Below are 23,239 nucleotides of genomic sequence, written 5' to 3'. Positions count from 1 at the left end.
GTACCTTTAAAGGCAACAGCACTGATGAGAGAATATTGTCTAAAACGACCACTGGACTCAGACAGGCACTAGCTCCGTATGTGCAGCCTAACTGTGCGTTAACCAAAAATAATTGAGCCAATTTTCAAATGTACCACTTTTCCTGCAAAACAGATGTGATCTAACTGCCATCTCCTCAGCAGGGTCCCAATCAACCACATTTAGCACAGTGGCTGTACATGTTCTTTCTGTTCTGAAGCCATTAAGAGGACGCTAACCCATGAACCCTGAATTATAAACTGGTTTTCGGTTAATATAAGAAAATTAAAAGAATAGATTCATAACACAGACTACTGCTTCTATCATTTTGTCCTGAATTGTGTGTCTGACATGTCATTTTACTTGATTTTTGTTTCCTCTAACACGGCAGCTAAGTATATTTTTGCATCCAGCTTTCTTTGGTCTTTTGATATTAATATTAAATGTAGAAGTAGCATGTCTGTTCTTTACACGGCACGAGGAATACGTAGAAAAGGATCATATTATATTTGTTTCTGCTAAAAGAGAAGAGATTTATGCCTCGTGCATTGAATTTTAAATTGAACTTTTTTTTGGCTGGAAATAAAACAGACTTCCTGGTCAAAAATGGCACACGCCATCTTTTCCTTTTGATTCAGGTTTCCTATCACGCCACATAATTACATCTTACAGCACTTGAATCTTTGACTTAGGTGAAAGTGTCTTCTGCTTCACATACTCCTGCTGCTCAGTAGCTCCTGGCATGTACAGTAGTGCCCTCAGCTGTACAGCTAATAGGATTTCAAGTTGAACTTGATTTATTTTTCCCCACACTAGAGTTTCACTTCTCCCATGCTGTTTTGTCAAAGTGCACGATGTGACATTTATTCATTTTATCCCTGCTAGCACAGCTTGTTCAATTACAGTGTGACTAAAAACTTCACTTCTCGCCAAGTTTCTTTCCCCCTAAATATGAAACGCTGAGATGGGTTTGACAGCAGCCCTGTGCCTCTGAGCATCTTTGGTACATTCTTACAGTATTAAACACTAGAAACATTGAATAAGGGATCAAGTGCGCTCCTCCCCCACCCATATTTAAATCTGGGGATTTTTACAAAAAGGGAATAATACAGTTTGGCTGTGTGATGAAGCCATTGGTGAGGCAAGCGTGTTTTTCAGCTAGGCAGCTAAAGCTATCATGAGACTGACGCAGCATTTCAGCCTGAGCTTGCAGGCAGAGGATGAGGGGATTTCTGCTGAACGGGTGCTAACAGCTGGAGGTTTAATATTTCACAGAAAACTGGGAAGAATTCTGAGACAGTCGATTTCTCCACATTTTTTCACATTTTATTTTTATCTAAACTCCGAACTAAGACATTCCAGTTCAGGAATCTAATCAAAAAAAGGTTAATGTGTTGTCAGGGGTTTAAGAAGTGGAAACAAATTAAACATTCAGTGATTCAGTGCAAACTTTTCATTATTTTCATTCTGCACAAGTCAATTGTTCATAGCCATTATTTGTTGAAGCTGCTTCCTGACAACGATTGTCTCCTAGAATTACGCCTAGCCGAATGGCCATTTGTCTTGATCCGTCCTGACCAACGGCTTTGCAAGCCGCCCAGCAGAAAAATGTAGATGGCTTTGATAGGCATCAGAAACCCTTATCTCACATCCCATGTTATATAAGATTTGATTTCTTATGACCAGAGAGACTGGACGAAAAAGACAATGTAAGGCAGGACAAACAGGAGCCATCGTGCTGTTATACAACTGGCAGTGAAACAAGGACAGGATTCAGATGTGACTGTTTTGGAAATGCAGTAGAGTGTGTTTTTGCATGCAAAGAAAGTTTTGGAGTTCTGGTGTGAAGTCGTCTCTTTTTACCCGCCTTTGAACAACAACAGTTTCAAGACAAACAAATCCACAGGTGTATAGTGTCAGGAAAGATGGTTTGTGTCATGTTCCTGGATGGTGATGTATACACAGTGTGTGTGTGTGCGTCTAGCCCTGTTGCATTAAACCATCCTCTTCTGTGTTTGACTGCTCCCAGTTGTTCATCACAAGCAAGTGGTGGTAAAGTTAGAGTAAAAGTGAAGTCAGCATACCAAAAGCGGTTTGGTTTCCACTTTGTGCGTTTGCACGTGCACAGGTTTATCATGTATCTTCACACTGTGACCATACGGAGCTGCAAAACTGCCACAGTTGAGATGAGAAAGCAATAATTCTTTTGTTTTCTCTGCGCTGTCGTTTTATCTTCTCAGAGGCAGAATATTAATTCTTAGTGCTGCATCATAACACGTTTGTTTGCTGTTTTGTGATCCCATAAAATCCTTTGACAGGCAGACGGGGAGCGTTCTCATAAATAGGAAGTCAACAAGGGTATGCAAAGTTGCTGATTGAGGCCCACAGTTCACAGTGAGACAGCCAGCAGTTAATGTGATGCGTAACCAGCAATCATCAATTATTCATCGTTGAAACATTTTCCAGAGTACCAAGAAAGAGTGCTTTTATGGATAGGCAAATTACTTATATCTTTAGGGCTGCTTTATCTCTAAATTCCTTGCAGACATGCTTTGCATGTTAAATATTTTGCTGCAACAATGCTAGCTTTAAAGCCCTTGCTTATAGGGAATACTTATTTGTTCATTTTTATTGTGACATTACATAAAACATCTGATAAATATTTTAGTCTCATTATTCTTAGACATTATAAATGCATTTTATGAAGTCGGTAATTCGTGTCTCGCACCAGAAGGCACAAAAGTGCACTTATGGGGCAAACTCAATTAAGCTAAATGCTTTTTATTACTCGATAAACCTGATTAGGAATCACATTTCTGTGACAACAAAAAACATGCATTTACTGTTATTGTTTCCTGGGCTGCACTTGCTGTGATTTGAAAGAGTTACGTAACAGAGAGAATGTATGAGAGGTAGGGATGGAGGGATGGCCAGATGTAGACTCAGGTGGGAGAGGAAGAGAGCCTGACCTGACTGACTAACCCAGCTGGTGGCCCAGCATTTCCATCAGTCATCGCCTTTTGTCTGTCTCTCACTTCTTTGTTCACAGGTTAGTCTCAGATTTCTTTCACTTTGTAAACCTGCATGCCTCGGGTTAATAATCTGATTGATGTCAAGTGAACTCACCTGTTAACTGGGACATTTTTGTTGTGTCTTTGCAAAGTTCAGACCCAAACCTTACCAGAGTTTTGGTGTTAGATACGAGTTTTTAGGGAGTTTAAATTCTGACATATTTCCCATGATGGAATTTCGGTTCAGAGCTTTTAGGAAGTGTTTATGTAAGCATTTGTTTCCCATAACTTGGCAGTGTGTTGTGTTAATATACTATAAGGTTGCCAAAATAGGAGAATCAGGAAAACACTTGATATCATTCTGACAATAGCTTGGAGTCACCAAATGAATTTTTTGGTCTCTTTGGTCTTTGCACCTTGCTGCAGATTGCTTCCTTTGCTAACACGGATTTGCACAGATATGGAGATGTGAAAGGTACGGAGCCCCTCTGATGACATGGTCCAAAATATAAATAAATTGTGGCCACAAAATACTATTTATGGGCACGAAACACTTGACCAATAACGGTGATCCTTCCCAGGCTCTTGCAGTTGGTTGACAATAAAATCTATTAGCATTATACCCTCGAAATAGTATTTCGTGGCCACAAATAAGTATTTCATGGGCACGTTATACTATTTCGAGGGCACGAAGTATTTTGTGGCCACAATGTATTTATTTTTTGGACCATGTCATCAGAGGGGCTCCGTAGAAAGCAGTGTTCTGAAAGTGCGATAAAAATCTTCTTTTCCCACTAAAATCAGTGACTAATCTGAGATCTGATATGGTTATCGAGATGATCATTTTGGCCATAATCGTGTAGCCCTAATCTCCAGCAATGTAACTTCTGCAAACTAGCATGGAATGTACCAAAGACGCCAATATTTACTCAGATGTGCTGCGTACACTGCTACATGTGCTCCGAGCAAAGGACATGGTACTGCTCTACTCGATTTTTGATTAACAGAAACAGTTTCTGCATTAGGTTCTGTTGAATACATACATTGTATATATATATATAATATTATTATTATTATTATTATTAATATCAGTGGAAATTGAACAACACACATGGAGATATATAGTTCAATATTGGCCAACAGATCTGCAGACTTTCACTAAGACCTGTTGGTTCATGGGTATAGCAATTTGATACAAAGCGGATGTCTGTGGAGGACAAGAGGGTAATGGCATTACCTTATCTTTCAGCGTCCCTTGTGTCATTCTGACAGTTGCTTCATGCTTCACTTACGTTGCGCTTTAGTTGTCAAAATGTTGCTGCAGTAGCCAAAACAACAGGCTGCACTGTGTGAAAGTCAGAGTTGTATGCAAGGTCAAACACTGCCTAACATTTGAACATAACATGGACTTTAAAAGCATCCCTAAGTCCACTTTCAAAATACCAATGTTTTGTCAGGCCAAGACGATTATTCACAGTTTTTTATTAAAGCATGAAAAGCTTGGTTGATAAAGAACACGTGTTTGTATATCAAAGTGAGGATCCAGCTGTTTGCCGTGAGTTATTGTAGATTTAAACAGCGGGTTCACAGTTTTTCAAATCTGTCTTGAACCGAGCCATAAAGACTCCATCATACTTGCTCACAAGCCGAGAATCAGCAAAAAAAAAAGAAGCTGAAACTTGGCAGGGGTGTGTTGAATCAGAGTTTGGTTAATCACTTTAATGCATGAATGTCTCTTTGTGTTGTATTTGTAATACTTTGCTCACATAATTACACCCTACAGCACTGGAGTCTTTGACTCAAGTGAAAAGGGGGTGAATTGTTAAATTGAAAAAAAATTGTGGTTTTTAGTCATATTCTTTGCCCGACGGCTCTTATTGGACCTTTTTTCTGTATTTTATGGCATTACAAGCTGTTACATTGAAACCACTTCCAAAACATGCATTTAATCTTTTGCCCAAGTTGGGATGAAAGAGCTGTTTTTGTAATATACAGAAGATTTAAGATATATTAACAATTACAATATTAATGCTGATAGAAGCTGAGACCTAAGACATTGTCATTATGAGTATCAACCAGTAAAGATTTAAAGGGTGTGAAAAATTAACATAATTCTTTACAACTGCACATGGTTGTAAATGGATTTTCTTTCTATTCTGGATTCTTTTTTCCTCATGTAAAGCAGTTTTTAAGCCATTCTGACGCTTGCTCCTGAAGGAGAGAACTGCTTGTGTCTTCTCCTACTTTCTGCTACTCCCTTTAGAGGATCTTCCTGTCACGATCAGGTATCTGGGAATGGAGAGAGCGGACCCAAATGAAAGACTCGGCAGGCCAGCTCGGAATAGACACAGTCTTTATTAACTGGAGCTAGCTTAATAAACGATTGAAATAAACAGAGTGCATGCACACGAGGAAATTACGACAGCATGACCGGAAACAGAGACCAACTGAGTTCTTAAAGAGACAGGATAATAACAGGATAGGTAACAGGTGGGAACACGGCTAACTAATGAAACAGAGTAACCAAAAGTAAACCGCACATAGGACAAGAGACTTTCACAATAAAGATGGAAACCGACTCGAGAAACTAAACAATGACAAAAAGTCCCAGGTGCCATGACACTTCGTCTGTCTCATCCTATCCCTAGCATCCTCTTCTGCCACACCAACCCTCTGCATTTCCTCCTTCACATCCATGAACCTTCTCTGTGGTCTCCATCTTTTCCTCCTGCCCCAGTTCAACATACTTTGTCCAATATATTCACTCTTCTTCCTCTGCACGTCCAAACCATCCTAGCCTCGCCTCTCTAACTTTGTGTCCAAACTACTCAACCTTCTTCTCCTGACTTTCACTCCTCTTCTCTTCAGAGCATACTTCCATCTCTTTTCCACTTGCTCCCTGCTCTCACAGCGCACCACGTCATCTGTGAACATCACAGTCCACAGAGTCTCTTGCCTGATCTCATCTGTCTACCTGTCCATCTCCAGTGCAAACAAGAAGGGTGTTCAGAGCTGATCCCTGGCATAGTCCCACCTATACCGTGATCCTCTCTGTCACTCCTACTGTACACCTCACCACTGGCTCACTGTCCTCATACATGTCCACGTACAGTACCACAGATTCTCTTTTGGCACCTTATCATATGTTTTCTCTAGATTCACAAACACACAGTGAAGCTCCTTCCGACCTTTAGGTTAAGATTTTCGCTACTCTGTCTTGTGAACATCTCCATACCTCCACAGATATATTATAGCTGCCTTCACTTCCTTCTCAATAATCTAAAATTGTAAACTTCCTGATTAACCACTTATGTAATTTACTTTGTATTAACCAGTTTCTTTACTGAAATGTCTGTGCAGTTTTACATTCAGGGCTGTGATGTTAAAGTCACAGGCCACTTTTTCAAACCATTAGCAGGCTAGCTGACTTTGAAGTAGCTTCCTGTCTTAATCTGTGATGACTTCAGTGCCTCGCTCTGGTTGTCTTGTTCTTTGCTTCTGAGTTTTGACTCTGACAGATCAGTGCTGGCCAGTCTTCACCACAGAATGATGCACATAATGCTCTCTGTAGAATATAATTTCCGGTGCTGCCACTTTAATTCATTTATGCACGTGTGACTCAAGGACAGACAAACAGAAACAGAGTCATGTGACCCCTCTGACTCTTTGTGCTATGTTTCCTGGGTGAGTTATGTCTCATTGTTCCTTTCTGTCACTGTTGCAGTGGGCCACAGGACAATCAGACTGGCCTCATAGTGCCACATTCACTTCTCCGGCCAAGCTGTGATCTCACACCTCTCACTTCGCATTCTCATTATTTCAGCCTCTTATTAATTTATTTAATCAATGGCCGTTTAAGATCTCCTCCCCGGAAATGCATAATGGCAGCAGATTCATTGGGCTGCTACATCAAATTATGGGCTTGACTGGTAGGGTCTCTGGAGGCTCAGATGTGTGTTTGTGATGGGTTAAACACAGGTTGTGATGCCCGGTACTGTGCATTGTTTACATAATGATAGCTCATCATCTTCAGACAGTCCCTCAAACCTGAAGGGCAGTGAGCCTAAACTTCAATAAGACTTCTCCTCCTGTACTCTCAGAGTATCCGATGCTGACTCAGAGATCACACTCGTCCAGTGACTCCATTGTTGCCATAAGCTCAGCTCTGAAGCCTCCCTGTGGAAGATTATGAAAGTGGCTTTAAAATACAGAGCAGCAGCTCAACAGGGCTTTAGATGATTTCAGGCTAAATATATGTAAAAGGCAGCTCGGTCCACAGGGTAGAGTGGGATCTGGGTGGAAGGCAGCCAAGGCCTTTGGTGCCTCCTTTTTTTGCTGTTTTTGTTATGTGCTCTGTATCAGTTTGAAAGATGCCCTGCAAACTAAAACCAAAAATAAGAGCCAACAAAAACTGTCACTTTGAGTTCAGAGTTTTTAAGTTAAAAGAACTCAGCAACAATACCCCTGACTGTAAAAACAGATATAAACAGGTGTATTATTTTAGTTTATATACTGACTGTTCCATCTGTGCCACTTATAGACTCAACTTCATGGAAAAACAGTTGCTAAATACATCAATAACAATTAAAAAGGCTTAGAGTTTATTCATTGTTAACGCTGCTTAAATGTTAGAAGAGAAAAAACAAAAAAAAAGTACATTAAAATCATAGATGTCAGTGTCACCAGTAGGTTTCAAATGTTTTTTGGTTTTTTGCATTACATTGCAGTCCTTGTATCAGCCTTGTTTAACACATCCAGCAGCAATGCATCAGCTGGCTTAAAGCAAAGGTCACATGACAAGCTGTCCTTTTCAGATAAAAGGAGGTGACACAGTGTATCCAGTTCTTTTTCTTCGTGTGACTCATCTTTATATTGTTAAGCACGTTGGCCTAAAGAGGAAAAAAAAGTTAGCTTGCAAGCCTCCTTTCCCGAATCTTCATTTGTGCTATTGAAAGCGAACGGCTTGTCATTTCACTCTCTTTGCTTTACACGAGCACGGCTGAGATCAGCCTCTTCCAAGGCACACAGGTGGCTCATTCACTGGGTGACTGCAGGTTCGGCTCCTTGGTGGCAAACTGGCACAGGCTGAGCCGCCAGGCTGAATAGCCTCAGGTGTAATCCTCACCTGCTTCTTTGCCATTAAATCCCGAATATTTTGATTTATTTTGCTTCCACTTCTATTTTTCTGAATGTCTTTTCAGCACTGGAAGGATTTAGCGCTAGAGGATTAGTCAGAGTGGGCCCTGTTTATAATGTGCATGCAGTAAGAGAGAGTAAGGAAGAAGTATTTCCATTTTCTTATGGCAACACAAGTCCAGAAACATGTTCACGAGTACATGGGCATACAGTTACATATGTGTACACACCCATCCAAGTACGGCACTCTATAGACATCACTGCACCTGCTTTCTGTTATCGTGCACAGAGTCAAAAGCTCTTTCTCTGTCTTTATTATGTGATAAAAGCAGGAGAAATAAATGCTGACGTACAAAGCCTACATGCCGGCACACCTGAGCTGCTGAGGGAGTGACTGAGCACTTTTGATCTTTTCATGCTGTTTTTGTAATAACTGCTGCTTTGAAGTTTTGCCGTTTTGTGCATCTGAGCCCCTAAACAATGAACCGCAGTTGTGATTGTCCGGATCATGTCTGTCAGCGTGGGGGTTTTTGTGCTTGTGTTCACAAGAGGAGGGGTCCGTGAAGGAGAGCAGGCTCCCTGCTCCAGCACATGGTGCCCAGACTAAACAACAAGATGAATGTTTCCTGAATTCGACTTGGCACAGAGGCATCCCCCAATCTACCCATGCGGCTGAACTCTAAAAAGACTCGCAAGCCTAGCTGGAACAAATGTATTTGAAAGAAAATTGCGGAGTTACAGTAGCCTTATTGTTGAAACGATCTATGTAAACACCTCTGAGCAGAATCCGCTTTAATCTGCCAAACTTACGGTAGTTTGGTTTATTATTTTCCCCATTGGAGTGCCGTGATTTTTCACTTTACCATCATACAAAGTGGTTTAGATCATCTATGTTTGTCTCATAATCCAGAAATCGTAAAGTTTATCCTCTGAATGAAATGCTTTCTTTTTATTCCAGTGCAAAGTTTTACCTTAATAGCAGATTATAAGCGGTACAAAGTCGAAGTGCTTGCGCGGTGCCTGAGTTGTCTAAGGACTTCCACAGCCCGCATAGTGTTACCATCTTGTGATGATAGAACTGTTAACAGCGCCAACAAAAGCTCAGTGTGCCGCTGTCAACCTGTCCCCTCCCACACATCACCTTTCACCTCACTGCCCTGCACCCCCCCACCCCACTCCCCCCCCCCCTCCACACACACACACACACACACATCACACCTCTACTCTTTCTTATTTCACTCAGAGGCTGGAAAGAGCTGGGGATGCATGGGGCTGGGCAGCTATAGTGAAACTGTGAATTGGAGGTTGGCACTGTGAGAGCGCATACAGTACAGTGAAAACCTTTGGCAGGCTATGGTAAAGGGAACTTGCTGTGGAGACCAAGCTTTGAGGTCTGTGACGGGCTGAGCCTCATTGCGGTTTATAACAACAAGCTGTTGGATTTGGAGAGAAAGTTCCAGTCACGCCCCCCAGCTCTCAGTCAACACAGCCAACCCCCTTTTTACCCATGCCTGAAAAAGTGTATTTGTCTCAGTAAGACTGAAGCTGGCAGCCCCCACTGTGCATTTTATTTCCTATCCTATCCTATCCTCCCTCCACCTTCTCTCTTTTAGCTCATAGTTTGCGTCTCCCAAACTCTTCTTCTCGTGACTGAGGAGAGCCCAGCTCCAGATAGTGGCAAGAGGTTAAAAAACCTTAGTCATGAGGGAACACACACATACATAGACAGACGTCTACATGTGACAAGCCCCTGCCAAACAATCGCTGCTGGCTCAGAGAGAGTAGGTGGGCGGAGGGGCAGCGGTAGTTTCTTGGATGGCCTGATTGGAGCATAAACAGCAGCCCAGGAAGTCTAACAGAAAGAGAGAGAGGGAGAGAGCAAGAGACGGAGGGAGGGATCAGTGGAAGTGTAGATCTACCGGGAGAGAGCAAAAAGTTTTGGGACTGAGGCAGTGTATTAGTTTGTGTCACTCTCGGTGAGTGTGAAGAAAAAAAGACTTGGTTATCAGGACATACTTTACCACAGCCTACCAGAAAGAAAAGGTGAGTAGCTACATCTTGCACAAGAGCACACACCTCTCTTAACCGATACATAAATGCTCACAGGACTATAAACTCCCATCTTCATCAGTTTTTCCATCCATAGATTCAGATTGATGCACTGTAAGGCAGACATCCCTGCACTGTGAGAGAAGTAGCACGCTGTTACTGTTGCATGCAGTGTCATTTAAATTTCCAGACAGTTTTTTGGAGTTGCATTCACTATGGTGTTCTTGATATGTGTGTGTGTATGTGCTGCTTGCTGATGGTTTCCCCTGGCTCCGAAAGCTGCTTGTTTTCCATAGCTGTTTTCCTTTTTTTTTGCTGTGCCTTGAACCGCAGCCAACCATTCAGTGTGTGAAGCAAAAAAAAGAGAGAAAAAAGGGGGAGACCATCTAATGTGTGTGTGGCTGTGTCTAATTAAGCTGTTGGAGGGAGAAGAGTGGTGAGGGTCAAACCATGAGAGGGTGAACTTGGAAAAACAGCGCTGTCCCTCTTATAAAACGCATCCCTTGCACAAACTATCAGTTACATTAATTGTCTGGGATCAGAACTTTGAATAAACTAACAAGTTTTCTTAATCTTCTAAAATTCATCTGCCTTTTGAGATCACACAGAAATGTAATCTGTATCATCAAAGTGGCTGTTTGGGTATCAGCTTTAGTGCAGATTTTGTGATGCTGTTTGGTCACGTCAAGCAGATCGCAACATTTCCCATGCTGCTGCTTCTCTCCTCTCAAAGGGAACATCAGTATATGTCTTGCGACCTTTAAGTTACTGTGTTCTTCACACTACATACAGTAGATGTATTAACTAGGGAAAACGGTGAACTACTCCTTTTTACAGTTTGTCACTAATCTTAAAGCTGAGTCGAATTTGAAGCATTTTACTGTCTTAACAGGCCTATATTTTCCTGTCTGGATCTCTTCAGCACTGTGGGAATTGCATTAACTTTTTTCCACTGCTGAGTAGATTTACATCTGGAAAAGACTGGTCTGCCCAATCCTAGGCAAATGGGAAAAAAGTGAGAGTTAATTTCACAGATTTTCACATGCAACTGTGTAATCTCTATTTTTATTACCATAAAGTCACACAATAACTAATCAGAGGTTCTTCTTCTTTTGTTGTTGGTTTTGACAAATAAAGAAACCCTCAGTTGTGCTTTGTATTTAATCCCTAAGCCATATTGGTCCTTTAAGTTCCATCATCCACTTTTTACCACTCAGATGTTTAGTGATGGGTGTGATTTGTTTTGTCTCTCACCAATAAACACATCAGCTTCCCTCCGTCCGCAGGCGGGGAAGGTAAACGGGTCAGAGAGACAAATGAGCTCGCACACTCGCACCCCTTTACAGTGCCCCTAAACCTCATCTTTCATCGCTCGTTTTGGCACTTTCACAACGTTAGACTGTCTCTCACAAGTTTTTATCACCGCTTTGCTGATGTAGCAAGTTGTCAGTTTCTCACAAGACCAGAGGAAACTGTTATTAACGGGAAGGCAGGGGTTTGGATGCCAGTATAATTCTACCAAGCTATTTGTCTAAGTGATAGCATATGAGGTGCAGTGATTTTGGCAGTGTTTTTACAAGCAAAGGCACACAGTAGCTCCTGACCATATGCCTCCATTTGTCAAATATCATTAAGAGAGACTAAGGTTAGGACACGAGCACTTGATTACTTGGCTGGACTAGTCTGTTACATCAGTATCCAGACATAACACTGCAGATCAGAATCTCTACAGGAGATCAGGCATGAACCTGACCAGAGTTTGACGGCTTCCATGAGCTAGGGGGAAACACACCTGGGCCAGCGGCATGCGGCCAAGCAGCAGTGAGGCCAGTGGGGGTGGATGGGGTGAGGGGCCTAACCAGGTGTTTCTCTGCACTGTCATCCTTCGCTGGGCCTCAAGCCAGCTCACGCCACGTCTCATTGAGCTTCAAGGATTGATCAAAACTCATTAGAGAGCTTTCATTCTAGCTCCCATTGGTGGGTGAGTTATGGATGCAATAAAAACACACCCACGTAGTGGAGATCACCAAAGTGTTGGTGAAAAAGAAAGAATGATCGTGAAAGAGAGTAGAAATGGTGCTAATGCATATTTTTCTAAACTTTAGACGTCATTGTGATCTGGTCACATGGGGGATATTTTTATGGACAGGGAGCTGCAGTTGTTCACTCTAAGAAATAGAGAAATGGAGAGTTTTATTTAGTAAGCCCAAGTCAAACTTGTGACTTGCTGACTTTTTTGTTGTCAGATTAAAAATTCCCAGGTGAAAGTGAAACCTTGTAGCCATCTTGGGTTTTTGAAACCACATGTTATTATGACATTATAACTCAGAGGTCAAGAACACGACATCCTTACACTTAAGTCAATCACAGAGAAACCCCAGACTTTCCTTTATCTTTGACTATGAATTTGACTATAATTTGACTATAATTTACATCATAATTACAACAAGAAGTAAAAGAGTCAGTAAACTAGGGTTGAGACCATTAACTCAATAAATTGTTAATAAGATCACAAAGCAAGTGATCGTTAGAGGCGCTTTCTTGTAGACTTATTTACAGACTTCTTTGTATAACTTGGAGTTGCCCCATGCTGGCCATTAGAAAAGTAGTCTATGCTCAAACCTCAAATTTTAAATTGATATATTTTGTTCTTGTTCATCTTTCGACTTGCTACTGTTAGAGCTCATCACAGCGGATCATCTGCCTCCATCTCCCCCCATCACTAGCATCTTCTTCTGTCTCAACCAACCCTCTGCATGGTCTTCCTCTTTTTCTCCTCCCTGACAACACCATCTTTGACATCTCTTATCTAATATATCCACTGTCTCTTCTCTGCACATGTCCAAGCCATCTCAGCCTTGCTTTTCTAACCTTGTTTCTTATTTTGTCCATCCTGGTCACTCCCAGTGAAAATTATAGCGTTTTCAATCCCAGCATCCTGCACTTCAGCGTGTCTCTTTGTTATCAGCCAGCCCTCTCTCTTTACCAGTCATGGTCTCTAAATTTAAAGGCCCTGCTCTCACTTCCACATTCCTTCCTTTCCTTCTCTTTCGCTGCCTAAGAACACACCTTCCCCATCTCCTGTTCTTTTGTCTTTGACCAACAGTAGCGCACTTTCCTCCAGCACACGGCTGGCCAACAGCACCGGAGGTGGTTGTTGTTAACTTGGACCAATATATTGACAGATGTTACACCAAGCCATCCTGATGATACAATGTACGTGTATATAATTTGGATTGACCCTTTAGAGCTAAATATTCTAGTTTTTGTTATTCAAACCAAGCTAATCTCAATCTAATTCTTGGTATTAAAGTTGATAGAAAGCTTCATTTCTCTGGGACTGTGTCCACTGCTCGTGTAACATCCACAGTATAAAACTTTGTTTTATTTTAGTCATTATGCTTTAAGACTCTGACTGAGGCAGATTACATTCTCAATTAGCTGCGAGTAACATATCTCATCTTGCAGGAAGATTTTCTATCAGTTCAGCAGCTTAGACCAGAAGCTGTCTTTATGGCCAAAACATCTTGAGTCTAATAGAGGTGGGGATTATAAGAAGGTGTTATCACACAGAATCTCTGTCATGTTAATTGACTTCTACTTGTTGTAAATTAACCTCATTGTAAGCCAAATAATTTTCTGTAGAATAGTTAAAGGTGCTCTTTGAAAATCTTTCTTCTTCTTTTTTTTTAAATTCCTGCAGTAGCTGTAAGATAGTATAAAAACACCTTATCTTGCTGTTCTTTAAAGCGCCAGAAGATATGTCATTTTTTATGCATTCCTCTTAGTCACAAGTAAAAGGCGGCTGGTAATGGCAACATTTTAATAGAGAAATGTGACAAACCAGCAGAAAATGATTTAATAAGGCAGCAATGTGTAGTTAGCCTAACAATGATTCATTAACACCAGCCTTTTAAGTTTTTTTTCCTCATTTCTTTACACTCTTTGATATTATAATAGGTCTGGCTTGATGGTTTTTAGCCTTATAACATTTCTAAAGCTTTAGGGAGATGCATAGTTAAGCCACAAATAAAAATCTTGAGATGTGACCACACAGAGAAAACAGGAGTGGTATGGCAAATATCTTCCCAGTCTGTTATTGCGGCGCTATGGGCAATGGTAGAGGTCACTTATGTGGGCGGCTTCTATGCCAGGGATTATCCACAGAGGGAAATAATAGACTTGTAGTGACGTCAGATGCTTGTGGAGCTAACGGAGACTTTGCCAAGATAGAAAACTAAGTTCGTATGTACCGTGAGTCTACATGCAGGGAGGATCTTAGATCAAATTGGGCTTAGAGTAAGAGAGCAGCTATAAAACACCTGGCAACTGGTAAATACAGGTTTTGCTTCTTTTTTTTTAAGGCTGGCTTATTTGCCTTAACTCGATGGGGACAGCTGAAGAGACGCAGGGCTTACCATTCACTCAGTGAAGCCATTTTGTTGAACATCCTCTTCCTTTGGCAACAACGAGAAGGGGGTAGATAGAGGTGGGACACACTGCCGCTGACAGTTGCTGTTAAATGCCCTTTTCTCCCAATGTAAACACCTACGCCTGTCCCATCCATCTCCTCTGTTAGTTACTTGGTTTGACATAGTGCCTCCCACAACACACAAGAACATCCCCGGGTTTTTTTTTTCTCCTTCTGTTCAGTACCAAGCATGCTTTGTGTACACATGAAAAGGAGTTGTATGTTTTTATCTACAGGGTCTGGTCTCGAGCGAATTAACCTTGGGACCAAACTTATGTCAGAAATAGATGAAATGCAAAAAGTGCACTGATAATTAGAATTTTGTCTCTAATTGGCAACCTACAAATGCCCTAGAGTGTAAGGTCTGTCAGACTTTATTCGCTAACATCATTCTCACTCTTTAAAAGCATATAAAGCATTCAAGGTTTTCTGTCCTCATAAAGCGTTTTTTTAAGGAAAGTATGAATTTGAGTTTTAAAGCTGCCTAATCCTAATAAATATGGATGAGACTTCTGTCCACCACCCTGTTTAACAACCTGCAGTGTCTTGCCCTTGTCCCTCAGATGTTGGCTTTCTATTGTTTTCCATTGACCCAATTGACTGCTCGCTAATGACGCCATTATGGTGGCACGATTTTATAATTACCCCTCTGCCTGACAAACTCGGTGCACTTTCGTTTAGCTATGGTCCACATTACGAAACTTCAATCTCTGTAAATATATTCTGTAAAGCCTGTGACACACAGGATGTTTTTGTTAAGCTGGGATATTCTAGGAACAGTGGCTAAGTGAGCTCTGGAGCTGGAAGTTTTGAGGAAACCTGTCCTCTATCTGGACATGGTTTGTTTGAAGAACTCCATCCTGCTCTGACTGATAAATAGGCGGCACCATGTAAATACTGGAAAGAGGCCCGGCAGTATCAAATAAAAGCATTCCAGTCAAAAAGTAAGGACAGTTGTGCAGAGAGAGTTGAGCGAGTTTCTATTTTTTACTGTGTCTGGCTACATGAAGGCACAGAATCAAGTCCGTATACTCTGAGGACTTCATTTAAGTAGTAGAAGGATTATACAAGCGTGACACTGCTTAACTTTAAATCCACATTGCATTTCAGGACAGATTTTGTCACACGTACCAAGCATAGCCTTTGGTGGCAGTTTTGTGGCTGTTTTCTGTTTGTATAAAACCAACTGTTTTCCACGCTAGCATGGCAACATTTGTCTGTTGATTGGTTGGGTCGACCAATTTAGGTGACACTCGTTTTTGATGTATATGTCACTGCCATTAAGCTTAAACCAATCTTCTTCCGTAGAGCAGGAATGTTGATTGTGGAGATGCTCTTTCTTTAACATCCTTTCCTTGTGATGTGGTATAGTGGACACCTTTGTTTTTCTCCAGTTGTCTTGTCATCATATCCAATACTGTGATACATATTTGTATGTATGCAACATCAATACTCACTTTCTTCTTTCTCTTCTTTACTCTTTTAAATGTTCACTTGTCAGCCATTGTCAATGTGATCACTGAAAGATTTGTAAATAGCTAATGCTGGCCAATAGAATGAGCCTGTTTCCTGATTGATGCTTGTTTCCTGTTTAGCAGAGCTAAATTTCAATTTCAATTGAGTTAGGTGTTGCAAACGTTTGATTTACTAAGTCAAAGTTTGGAAATTTTGACTAATGGATGGCAAACAATGTGGCAGCAGTTACTGTTGTAAATCCTATGTCTTTTTGTCCAATCATACCAGCAACTTCACAGTGTTTTGTATTGAAATGTAAATTAAAAAAAGAAAAAAGAAAGAAAAAAAACTCATTAATAATGAGTTTGGTGCAGAGACCTGTGTGGTTCGTGTGCACGTAAAATAGGGTGACCAACTGTCCTCTTTTCCCCGGACATGTCCACTTTTCACGTTCTGTCCGGGGTGTCCGGGGGGATTTTCAAGATTGATGAAAATGTCCGGATTTCCGTATAGAGGGCCCAAATGTGTGACGTCATCCCCGAGCTGCTGCTTTGTGAGTTGTTGTTCTTTCTAAACAAATCCCATGAAAACACCAAAACCAGCAACAATCAGTTTGTAGTTGCAGCAGTCAGTCCTCTAAACTTGCTTAGCATCTCCGCGGCGTTCATCCTCAAAGCCTTTTCATTCTTATTTTAGCTTTTTATAAATGTCACCTGTTAACAAACAGGAGTAAATGGTGCATTTGTCGGGGATAGGTTTCAGCTAACGCTTTAGTGAGCTTGCTTGTATCAATAGCAATAAGAGCCCACATTCGCCCTAACAGAGAGCATGTCAGCCACTGCAGCTTGTACAGTTTGTTTCTATTAGTGGAGATTTTATAGACAAAACAAGAAGTGCAAGATAGGGATTAATAAGTAAGACTTTGGTCATATAGGCTAAATGAGCATTAGTGAAATCTATTTGTTGTTGCGTTTGGTCTTGGATCTGTTGACAATACAGATACATACAATATTTCCAAAGGCTCTTTGTATAAGAACATTTTCAGTTCCCTCCATATTTCCTGGACCAAGCTCTGCCAGTGAGCTATTCCACCCCAGGCTCCCCTCAGAGTAATAAAAGCCATCTTGTAAAACTTGACATTTTCAATGTATGAGTAAGTATTATACCTTTCTACTCCACCTCAGTGCCCTGAATGAGCTCTATAATATTATTACTTTTAATAAAAGCAGCTGCTTTCCCTAGGGTGAGAATATTTTAGTAATATTTTGCCATCTTTATTGCTGAAAATCACAATAGCCTTTAGGTATGCTTCAATTTTAGCTTGCCAAGTAGTGGGAAGGACTTTTTAAGTTCAAAAGCTCAAGATGAGTGCCTGTGTATTCTGAAGCTCATCTTTACTCACCATCTCCGCAATATAGAGCAGTCACAGGGTCTACCAGCCTATCATTACATTCTCCTTAAAAGCTATGGTGGAAAATATGGCTAGCTGTTGGTTTTCTTGGATTTTCCATTCACTCAAGATCCCAATCTGCTTTTACCTAAAATCCAAGGCCAAGAACATTCCTCAGAGCATTTCCATTAGTTTATATAAAAGGCCGGAAGAGCTAAAAACTGCGTCTTTACACACACACGTTCACCCACACAGCAACCCTCTCCTTGCGCCTTTTAGCACCATTTTCTTAGCACTTTGTTTCGAAGTTTCCTTCCCGTCCGGGTTTCCTTTCACAAGCATGTGCATCCTTCCCCGGCAGCAGCACAACAATGCCCTGCTTCATTTCAGCTCTCCAAGATCTGAGACGACTGGAGCCAATGAGCGGCAAGGCACATGCAAAAGCCATTAGCTAGTCGATGATGGTGGTAAGCCGCAGAGGCATCACAAAAACAACCGTCCCAGAATGTACATTTTGTGTTGAAACCCGGCACGCTGCCTGTTCAGCCAGCGGACCACCAATAATGAAACAAGCCCTCGAAAAGGAGGGTTGTGCCTTACATCCCTCGTTCACATGCTGAGCGATCAATTCATATTTGGCTTTGTGTGAATTAAAGCAAAAGTTCCTAAGTGTCTGCTCAGTCTGACAGATGCCTGCCATGGTTGTGGAACACTTTTATTATTAGACGCATCCCATTTGGCCTCTCAATGCTCAGCTCAGGCAGTTTGATTGAGGACTCTCTCTGGAGCTGCAGAACGACTTAATTACAGTCACGATCTCAATCTGAATTTACTGGGAGTGCATTCATAATGCATGTCTTACTTAGTATCAGTGGCCCCAGTTAGAGCAAACCAATGATCATGTCATCATGCAGATGTACAACCTTATGTCAACAACTGAACATCAGGGTTGTAAGGGAGGTTGATGTTCATAACAAAATAATCAGTAGATTTTTTGCTTTAATAACTGCAGTGTAGGAGATTTTAATGACAAATATTATGAGAAATGCCCCTCAAAATGCAACTGGGCATGCTTGTATTCAGGATCTATTTAATATATATTTCTCTAAAAATTCCATTTTACTTTATTTCACACTATTTTTAGATAAAAAATAGGGGTCGATGTAGAGAACATTTCATTTTGGAAGACTAATACATTTTCTGAACTTAACTAGCAAAATCGACCGTTCACTGACAGAAAGCATGTAAAACTAGGACAATAAAGTTGGCAGACTGAACCCTATTAAAAACTCATATACAGGAAAGTTCAAGCTTCCCAGAAGCTGTTCTAAGTCTCTAGAGAGTTCTTCATTGATAATTGCATCCTGCAACCTAGAGCAATTTCTGGCAGTTTAGCCACTAAATGTTCCTCTATCTTCCCCAGATGGTTGTTGTGCATTTTATTGCTGGGCAGGTGGGGAACAGTGAGGTTGTCATAGCCATTTCACCAAGAAAACAGCTGCTCAGTGCTTGTTGAGTTGCAGGGTGGGGTCACAGATCCACAACAGTGTTGCCAGTGGCTCCATATTTGCATGTTCAGACTTGAAACAAAAGATCTGCACACTATTTGGCTCCAAGGAATAATGTCATTTTAAAACAATTATACAAAAGGAACATTTGATCCAAAGAATCTTCCTCAGGCCTCATTCAAGAAGTGTGCAGGTCTTCCTCTTTTTTAGCAACACATTGTGTTTTTACTCAGGAACCAAAGAAAAACCCCAAACAAATGTTTGCCTGGATGTGCACACATCATGAAACCTTAAAAAAAAAAAAAAAAAAAAAAAAAAATATATATATATATATATATATATATATATATATATATATATATTTTTTTTTTTTTTACTTACTTTCTGTCAGGCTTATGAAATTAAATGACTTAAGCTTTTGCAGATCCAGAAAATGTTGTTCTGTGTTTCTGGGATTTGGAATTATGTTGTTGTAATCTCAGAATCAAAGATGTATCTGTGTCACCAGAGGAAATTTTCCAATACAATTTCTTTGGACTATTTCGAGTACAATTTCTAAGGCGCAGCTGACAGCTGCATGCTTCACACTTGATGGCTACACTTAGAGTTCAACTTCAGCTTTTTTTCTGATGAAATCTGTCATGACGATCGGAAGGACACATACAAAAAAGAAAAAAAAATATCAACTGATCCATTTAAACATCTTTGGTGCTTTGTCCGTGAGCCTGCAGTATGTACAGTATCACTTCCATGGAGGTTATGCGTTACACAGTATGCCCCAGTAAGCTGGATTCTGCGCTGCTTTGATCAGGGTAGAGTCCCCTCACTAATCTGCTTGAGTTCTGGATGTTTGCCCAGGACACACGTACACACATACAAACACTCTCGCAAATTGTGATTAAAAAAACAGATGTGAAGTCAAGCCAAAAAGAAGGAATAGTCTGAAAAAAAAATCAAATGGGGACAAAGTGACATAACACTCAGATGGCTGACTGCACATTTGCACGTACTTACAGTATGTGCCGGTTTAGGTTACTTAGATTTGATTTAAAGTTCACTACATAACATTATAGCACTGTGTCTATTCATCTAAGAGTACAGACTAGTCTCATGCTTTGTATTTACAGAGGTTATAACTAGAATCTAATGACGTAATGCACACCTGGGTTTTTTTAAAAGTCTTTACTCACACTCAGCTGGAATAAAACTGGCGTGATCTTTGATCCATATTTTAATTACAGCTGCGGGACACAGACAGGATTAGGAAGTGTAAATGCTTCTGTCATTGTTCCTTGTCTTTTTAGCAGCCGTTTAAAATCTCTTAATTGCTCTGGGCTTAACTGCAAATCTCCATGTCCTGTATTTAAGCACTAATAAACAGGTGGGAAAAGATGTTATCTGGCTAAAGCCGATGAGCTAAAATGGAGTGATCAAATAGTGAAGCTGGAAAAGGGAATGAGAAAGAAGAAATGGGAGAAAGAAGTTAGGCAAGGAAAGAGGAAAGGGGTTCTACTTGACTGTTTGCTATGGCCCTCCCTGCATTACATCACTGAGATGCTTCGGCACTGATGACATTGTTGAGCTGAGGAGAGGGTTGGTCCTGGAGATGATGTCATTAATAACCAATCAGGGGACTTGGGGGTGGTGGATGGTGGTAGGGTCTGGCTAGCTCCTTAGGCTGAAATATAAAGATCTCTGAAAATGTCTTTTCTCCCCTCCTCAAATCATCGAGCCTTTGTGTCCGGCGCACTTTTCCTGAGGTTATTTTTAGGCCTGTGTTAAAAATAATTTATATCAGAGGCTGTTTCTGCTGCTGCCACAGAGCGAAGGAACGAACTACAGCGGATTCTGCTGAAGAAGACAGACACGTTAATATAGCCTTAAAGGATTTAGCGTGAAACAAATTAATAGTAAATGAAGTGACGGTTTTATGTCTGTCTTCTGGAACAGATGAGTGTCTTGCTGCACTCTTTTCTTGCTGGTGAGGCTTTTGATTCCCAGAAAAATTTGAGATTTGGCGGCGCACGCTTGTAGCTATACTGTTAAGCTACTTTTGGTGTGGCCCTTATTTACAGACTAGCTCGGATTCTCGCCTTGTTTTGGGCAGTGCCGCACATATTAAGCACCAACATATGATTAATAAAAAGCGGTTATGATGTAAATACTAGCAATTAATTTGGAGTTGACACTTTGGCTTCCTAAGAAATCTAAATTTGTACTCTGTAGCTTGAGCTTTTAGGTCTGTTTTGGTCTTTGCTGCCTCCTGAAGTGTCTCTTTAGCTGTGAAGTGCTCTGCTGTGTCCACCAAGTACTTTCTAATTTTGTCAGTGTATTGCTTGCTGCTGTAAAGGGAGCATCTAATCTGTTTATCCGCGAATTTCCCATGGAAACAGATTTAAAACAAAGCAACAGGAACGCTGAAATCCCAGAACACTAAAGTTGCTGTCTGTGAAACCAAAACAGATGGCTGAAAGACTTAAAGCCCCTTTGTGAGTTCATCGCTAGGAGTGATAGCTTGCACGTTGCATGAAGTCATTGATCAGAGCACAGTTGAAAATCATTCGATGAATAACCATCTTCACTTTGCCCGTTGCGACTTTTAAACGGGCAAAGTTTTTATACTGTACAAGATGACACGATGAAGGTCACAGGCCAAAACATGTTAGTCAAGTAATAAAGCTGTTCTTTATACTAAGAGTGGAGCTTGTAGTATAAAGCTTTGACCTCTGTAGTGTCCAGTTGCTACAATAGCCTATTGTGCCAACAGTGTGAGCACTCAGGGAGTTTAATATAGTATCAAATCAGATTTAAATACAAATTACTTTCACTGTTGGGGTAAACCAATCACTGGCTGAGAAGCCTTTGCTCCCGTGACCTGATCCCGGCTTTTGCTTGTCACCACACTGTGGGAAAACTATTAAACTTTGCAGGCACTCACTTTTCTCCTGCTCTGCCATGGGAAAGCAACAGCATTTCATCATCCTGCAACCACACTACAATAAAGCTTGTGTTGTTTCTTTTCTTACTTCGCCTCACAGTTGACCACCTGAACTTTTGTGATCCCATAAAGCAAAAAGAAAGTCTCCTCTTTCAACTACTGAAAATATTTACAATATGTTTTCTGTGGTAAAGCAAAAAACTATATATCTTCAAAATGACCATTTTAGTGAGGGGGGAAGAATGCACTTAGCCTACAGCATTACGGTTAAATCACCCTTTGTGCATTAAGGAATTCTCTCCGTCACAGTGGTTGGGTCTTCCAGCCTCAGTACCTTCTGTTCCAGAGAGGTTTAAGCCTGGAGTCAGTCCACCACATGACTGAAACACATATACATACATCAATACAGGAACACACAGCCACAAACACGCAACACATGGACAGCAGGCAGCAGGCTTTACAGATAAAGTCTGGGACAGAGGCACTAGTGTTCTCTGGATCTCAGAGTGACTTCCCCTCCAACGGCCCGTTTCATATACCACCAGCACCTGCATCACTTATCAGCTCGAACAGCACTCACCTCTCCAGAGTAGAAACCCTTTGCAGCTATTCAGCTTCACACAACAAGCAGGGACGGCACCGTGGTGCAGAGGCCAACTCACAGTGAGGAGGTTCCTGGTTTGGATCTCCTGGCTAGCTGTGGGTGCTCTGTGTGGAGTTCCCAGGGGCTCTCTGGCTTTCCTTCAGGTGCTTCCTCCTAGCCTGCATGCTGTACGGCACTCCGCAAGTGCAGTTAAGAAAAGGGACAGATTGCTCAAATTCAGTCAGATTAAAACTACCTTTGTAATCTGCATTTTTAAAATGTCGGTTAGAAACAACCTTTAACGCCGGTTATGCCCTGCTAGCATGAGCGAAAAACGGAGAAGGAGAGATATACAGGGCAGAGGGGGAAAGTGAGGAGCATACGACTGGCTGGTTGAGAAAGTCTGGGCCCTAAGCTGCTTATCACTATGAAGAGAGTCAATTGCAGTGCAATCACTTTTTAATAAACTTGAGAGAGAGCTGGCATATTGAAAGGCGTATTTAAATGGATGCCATGTGCTTTCATTTGCTTAGGACTTTGCTGTACTCTAACTAGCGTATCTTCATCTGTCTTAAAATCTGTCTGAGTCTATCTAATAATCAGAAAAGAGTGCTTTGTCTCATCAATTTAAGCCTGGTTGTTCATAGTAATATATATGTATATATATATATATATATATA

At 41.1% G+C, this 23,239-nt stretch overlaps 1 protein-coding gene and 2 long non-coding RNA genes across 14 annotated transcripts in view; 2 read left to right on the top strand and 1 right to left on the bottom strand.

Annotated features, from left to right (window-relative positions):
• Positions 1-23,239, top strand: part of kiaa1217 (KIAA1217 ortholog) — a 121,004-nt gene that overhangs the window by 42,158 nt on the left and 55,607 nt on the right. The gene's annotated exons all lie outside the window — the stretch shown is intronic.
• On the bottom strand, positions 9,743-16,432 carry LOC146511484 (uncharacterized). Its single transcript, XR_014876212.1, has 2 exons — positions 16,323-16,432; positions 9,743-16,285 (listed from the first exon to the last, which is right to left on the bottom strand). It is a non-coding gene; the product is annotated as an uncharacterized LOC146511484 (long non-coding RNA).
• On the top strand, positions 16,177-16,489 carry LOC146511483 (uncharacterized). Its single transcript, XR_014876210.1, has 2 exons — positions 16,177-16,274; positions 16,312-16,489. It is a non-coding gene; the product is annotated as an uncharacterized LOC146511483 (long non-coding RNA).

This window comes from Neolamprologus multifasciatus, chromosome 9 (assembly GCF_963576455.1).
Source record: "Neolamprologus multifasciatus chromosome 9, fNeoMul1.2, whole genome shotgun sequence".
Lineage (NCBI taxonomy): Eukaryota > Metazoa > Chordata > Actinopteri > Cichliformes > Cichlidae > Neolamprologus > Neolamprologus multifasciatus.
The sequence above is the reverse complement of the archived record's forward strand: the minus strand, read 5'-3'. Positions and strand labels throughout refer to the sequence as shown.